The following is a 6924-nucleotide window of genomic DNA, read 5'->3' as shown; positions in this document are numbered from 1 at the left end:
TATATATATATATTAATCTTCCAAACTTAAACTATTATATTATATATGAATAATGTTTTAAATGATTTTTAAAAAAAAAAACAACAAATGGTTATTTTCAAATAATGGATGTAATTTACATTATACTATCATTTAACAAGTATTAGATACGTTTTGATATATCATTATTTTCTATTTCCAAAAAAAAATAAATTGTTAAACAACAATATCATCTAGGTTAAGTATACTAACAACACAAATTCAAACATCATAAAAAATATTTACATAAAAATTATAATACAATAATTTAATCAAAAAATACAATTCAAAAAAACAATATTCAAAAGAATAGTTATATACTTAATATTTGAAAATCAAAGATATTTTTGCTAAATTGTACTCACCTCGCCAAGGAGATCGACCATTTTTTTTACGGATCGATCGATTGTTGAGCATGTGGCCGATCCGAAAATATTCTGCAATTTAATTAAATATCTAAAACATTTATTCCAACACTTAACCGATAATTTTGCTAAATATGATAACTAGATAGCCAACAAAATTAAAAAAAAATATTTAAATAGTAAAAAATATGTTAATTTAACGTGTTAAAATTTAAAAATAAATTTTAATTATGACATGCATCTTAACATTTATATAAATATATATCATAACCTAAATATAAATAATTTAACAACTTAAATTAGAAAAAAATAAAAATCTCGGGCGTAGCCTGGGTTAATCCCTAGTATACACAGAAATAAGAATCTAACTCTATTAAAAGCACGATATACAGTTTCTTAGGTGTGGCATGTGGGATCGGAAATTCGACCAGTAATAACGCAACAAAGAGACATGTCATCCGTTCATAATTCGATTTGGGCTTCGTATTATTTTATTTGGTTTTAGGCTTCTTATTTTACATTTCTTTAGATTGTTAGGGCTTCTCCGCGTTCTTTGTCGATCATTCCCTCTTCAGGCTTCGATGATCATGCCGTTCTTCTCTTCGACTTCCTCCTCTTCTCTTACTCTTCTCTCCGGATCCGTTTCATCTCATACTTTCTCCACTAACTGCTCTAATCAAACCTTCTTTGATTTCATTCAATGGATTCTTTTCATCTTCCTCTCTATTTGTCTATTTATAAATCTTTTTTCTTGGGTTATGAGTCGATCAAAATTGAAAATCTTCTCTCAAACAATCGTCGCGATGGAACCCAAAGGACACTCTTCGATCTCCAGCGACCGCAATACCAAGAAGAAGACCGTCGCATCCTCCGCATCTGCAAAGCCAAACGGGAAGTCCAGCGCTTCCTCCGCCGTTGCGATGAAACCTAACAGGAAGTCTGCTGTTTCGTCTGCCATTCTGATGAAATCAAACGCTTCTACCGCCCTCTCCTCCGCGCATGACGATAAAGTGATGTTCTTCAGAGATGTGAAACTCGGCCCACACGAAGTCGACTTGAGGTTTCGTCTGATTCATTTCTGGGAGGCTCGAAATCCAAATACGAAAACTCTCATTGGACAGGAGATGCTCCTTATCGATGAAGAGGTTCGTCTTCAACTATTTTGCTAATCTTCCTCCTTATTTATTATTGCTCGAAATTGTTAGGTTTCTATTAATCGTCAATTTGAAATGATCTATAGGGAACTGTTATTCAAGGTTATGTTCCATCTGGGCGGGTTGGGACATATGAGCTGACATCGGGTTCTGTTTACAAACTGAGCAATTTTTCGGCTCCAGAAACAAAGCTCAGTATCGGGTTACTGATCATAGCACCACCGTTACATTCGCTTGGAATTCTGAAGTATCGGTTCTTCATAACCCACCGGTTCCAGTTCCTGAAGATAGGTTCAGGTTTGATAGCTACGAGGAGTTTCAGGCCAACTATGACCGCAAAGTTGATCTTTATGGTTAGCTCTGTTGAACTATTTTTTTTTGTGTTTATACTTAGATCTTTAGATTATATATTTACATCTAATGAGTATACTCCTATGAAATCTTTTATCCCAGACTATGTTGGCCACATGAAGCTGGTGAATGGGCAGACTATCACTGATCATACTGTTCTCGACGAAGCCGCCATAGCAGAGAAGCGGCATCTATGTGTTCATGTTCAGCCACACGAGTAAGACTGTCCAAATATTAGATATATTCTTTGTGAGTTATGCTTGACACATGATTTTAATCTTATGCAGCGGGCCAGTAATGAAGCTCTATCTATGGGACAAAGCCGCATCCGACTTCTGCGAGAAATTCAAATCGTATGGAAGCACTCCAAGCGTTCTTTTGGTCACCACAGTGAACCCTAAACATCTTGGAGGTTAGCATTTTTCTTAATAACAGGATTAAGTCATTATATTATGTTAGGTCATTAGAATTCTATTGGATGGTGTGCTCATATTTATAAATTAGGTGTTGTGATTCGAACTGAAATGAATTAGGTCATTTTTTTTATTGTTAAGTGAGACATAGTTATAGCACGTAACACTTGTTTGAATACTTTTGTGGCATCGTTTAAGTATTTGGTTGGTAATAATCAATTCATGTGTTCTGAACAGGAACCCTTGCTCTGACTTCGATGGCATCTTCTTGTGTGTTTATGGATACCGATGTCCAGCCTAGCAAGGATTACCTTGGGTGGTGAGCATTTTTGTATTCAGTTATTTTTTACATGCGACTTCTGTTGACATTTCATGCGATTCAGCTCTGACATTCTTTTGGAATTTTCATTTTTCTCAGGCTGAGATCCAACTCGGATATTGCTAATAAGATTAATGCAGAGGTTGTCACTAAGCCTGAGACAGCTACTCTTGAGGAACTCTTCTCCTACATCAAGCAGTCAACTGCTAAAGGTACAAGATTTGTTCTGTTTTCACATTCCTTGTCATATGCGTGTGTATTGATAGAGTTTCTTTTATTTTCCACAATGGGAGGCTGCTTGGTTTGAATGCACAACAACTATAGATGATGTTATCCAGGGTTCAGCTTGGTATTATATTTCATGTGATGGGTATAATAGCAAGGAATTCAAAGGGCCAACCTCTCTGATTTGTAACAATAAGAAGTGTGGGAAAAGTGAAGTCACAGGCGTTGCTCAGTAAGTGTTGTATACACAGTTTCATCTACTTTTTGCCCGCACTAATAGCTAATCTTCTCTCATTCCAGATACCTGACCAGGATTTCTGTTTATGATAAGAGTGAACAAGCAGTTTTTGTCATTCTTGGTGATGCTGGCAAAGAGTTGACTGGGAAGCATGCATCAGAATTAGTTGCTCGTTACTTTGAGGTAATTAAGAATCTGTCTATACATAGCCCCATATTATTTGAACTCATTTATATTGTTCTTGGATGTTAGTCTAATGAGGGCGTGGAAGCTGACCATTGTGTGCCGGTACCACAAGCTTTGCTTGATACAATCAGGCAGACACACAGGTTCATTGTGAAAGTCTCCGATCATAACTTGACAGGGAAGACACATACCATAACCGTCACCAAGATATTCCCACCAGAAGCTCCACATCCTATAGCACCATTGGGAGAATACGCTATTCCAGCAACGTCCAACGATATCTTGAAGACTGGAAGTGAGGAATCCAGTGCTTGCAAAGGATTTGGGGATTCCGCTGGTGATAGGGTTAGAAAAGCCTCTGAAAGTATTGAGTCAGATGAGGCCAAGCGTTCCAAGAGTGGCTAATACAGCTTCAGCTATCTTTATACTCAGTGATTGTTATTTTGCTGCAGTATGAGTTCGGTTTTATGTTTACGTAATGACTTTGTCTTTTTCTATTTCTATCTTCATACTTTTGTTTTTTGGTTGCTCTTTATATTTCTTTGAATACATTTTCCGCCAGGTGGTTTTCCTCATCTCTTTAAGCAATTTACTTGGTATTAATTCCTTTCTACTACTCATATAATTCAGAGTTTGTGATTAAAATATATACTATATGAAAACATTATGCCTCAATGGTAGGCTACATAAACACACATTGAGACACATAAAAGCAATATATTCAGACACACATGATAACATCTCTGACAGTTATATATTTAATCAAACTTGCAGACATGATTTAGGGCGTGATTTCAGCACCAAAATATCAATTCAAACACAAGTAATTAAATACTATTTACTTTCAAAAACGTAAGACAACCATATATACACGTCCTAACTCCTAAGGAATAATTTTATTTTTCAAATAAACCAAAGCAAAGAAACATCTACCTTCCTCTTCAACATTATTTTAGCGTATAACTTATCTATCACATGTTCTAAATTAGTTTACAAAACATTATTGGAACCGACAGCAAAGCTCATATCAAGAGGATCCTCTAAAAGCAGTGTGAGTTTAAGAATTTATAAAAAATCAACAAATTTCTATACCTATTCTAAAATTCTAATTTAAAATCAGAATGAGACTGAGAATCGCATTTAATGGAATGGAGAACCCACCTCCTACACCCCCTGTCCAAATTCCAGGTAACTCAAATCTTTATTCCAGTTTGTGTGCTTTTGCAGACCTTAGATAATTTATAGTAATTTTTTAATTATATAATTATGTGATTTTATGTATGATAATTATATTCATATAAAATTTATTGATGATTTACGTTATAATCATATATGTTGGATATGCTTTTTTTATTTACATCTATAATTTACAACTATATATGGAAATCGAAATAGTATAAAAATATTATACGGGTACAGAATGTTCCACTCCTACTCAGAATATAGTACTGTAATTGTTTTTTTGTGAACCATGTAGTAGTGATACTCAGTGCCGGCTTATATAGGAGGGCGAGCGGTGCGACCGTCCCGGGTCCAATCCATTGTCCTTCTATTTCTTAATAGATAAGAGTCCGTTTTTAAAAAAATACATGTATTTTTATATTAAAAATAAGAAAAGGGCCTCAATCTTTTTTTTTATGAAAGTATTTTTTATTTCCATAGATTTATTTTTAAAAATACTTCTTGTATTTTGAAAAAACATATATCTATCACATTTTTTAAAGAAAAATAATAGTTTGGAAATTAAACTTTTGTTTTTGCTCCATGGTCTATGACACTATTGAGCCGGCACTGGTGATACTGTAGGCTATATTAGTAAGTACGAACCTAATTTTGAATCTCCTCTATTCCATAGATTATGCCTGTTAATATTGATTTTTAGTGAACCATGTAATAGTCATACTCTGGCACATAGTTTCCATAGACCATGTATGATACGAATTGAAAACAAGTTGAACACCGGGTCATATTGGTTTTAAGTAAACCATACAATATAATCGTGCAATAAACCAATCATAATAATTTGGTTATTGGTCAAACGAAACACGTCATTATAGAACACCGGGTCATATTGGTTTTAATTAAACCATACAATACAAAAGTACTCTAACCAATGATTTTAATTTGGTTATTGATCAAACAAAACGCATCATAATAAAACGTTAACCGATGACAACAAAAAAACCATAACCACATTTTATTACTCAATGACAATATTTTTATTTACGTACATAAAATCGTATTTTCCAACTACATAAAAAACCTACTATATAAGTTGATAAATTGACAGATAGCGCTCATAGCATATCTCAATATTATTCTTTTAGAATTTTAATGGTTTCTTTATTCAATTACTTAAACGTGTATATTTGTTCCAGACATATAAAAACTCAACTACACAGATTGTATAACGAAAGTTTATGATTTTGTTATCCCCAGGATTATGAAAATATACTGCAGAAAATTCATCACTTAATTTGTATCACATAAATAAATGATATTGGTTTAAATTATTCATTACCCGCAAATTTAAGTATAATTCATATTGTTTAAAATACCTAATTTTTCATAACAAATAAATTACTATCAATCGATATAAAGATATTCATATTGTCATATACATATGATGAAATTTGAAGGGCAGAACACAATTTTTCATATTAGGATCTTACTTTAATAGTATAGATGTCTTTTATAAATGAAGTGCAAAAAATACCACATATTTGTATAACCAAATCGGATTCAACCTAAATTAGTTACTATGATTTATTAATTCTTTAATCGCTTACGTAAAAGAATTTAACTAAGTTGACTCCGAAATAACAGCTCTCCGAATACAGTTGTTTTGTATAAAATTTTGTTAAGTTTCATTTTATAATATAAACTATGTACAACAGAAACTCTATAAATTAATACTATTTAAGTTAATACTTTATAAATTAATAAATATCACCGGTCCCAAATTAGGCCGGTTTAAATTTGACACGTACCGATAAAATAATAAGATAATATGTTAAGAAACTTTTATGCAAATATATGGTCCCATCAAAATTATTAATTGGTAATTAATATATATATACATATTTTATATAAGTTGAACCTATTATTAAATTATTTGTTTTATATTCACAAATGAAATATATTTATATTTTCTTATCACTTAAAATATTTTTGATGAGATTTACTAATATTATACTAAATAATATAATATAATTGAGATAAATTTCTAATCTCAAAAAATAACAATTAATGACTATACACTAAATAAAATATTTTTCCTATTTTATAATAAACATATCTTAAAGCAAGGAATCTATATAAGGAACTTTTATAAATTAATATATTTATAAATTAATAAAATTTGAAATCCCAACGTTAGTAATTTATAGAGGGTTTACTATAATATAAAAAACGTAATTCTTTTTATGTAAATTAAGATTTTGGTAACTCCGATACTAATAAATACTTAGCTATTTTTTGAAATGCAGAAGCTTCATCTGGAATAACGCATAAAAGAAAACGAGGACGTCCACTCGGATCACGAACGAAATCGAGAGGTGTGTCTTCGTTATAAGTTATACACTATTTCCAACTAATATGTTGTATTGAATATTACTCTAATTATGATTATTTCCCAGTTCATCTAATAAATGAT

The sequence above is a fragment of the Brassica oleracea genome, chromosome C4 (assembly GCF_000695525.1).
Source record: "Brassica oleracea var. oleracea cultivar TO1000 chromosome C4, BOL, whole genome shotgun sequence".
NCBI lineage: Eukaryota > Viridiplantae > Streptophyta > Magnoliopsida > Brassicales > Brassicaceae > Brassica > Brassica oleracea.
This window is presented reverse-complemented; position numbering follows the sequence as displayed.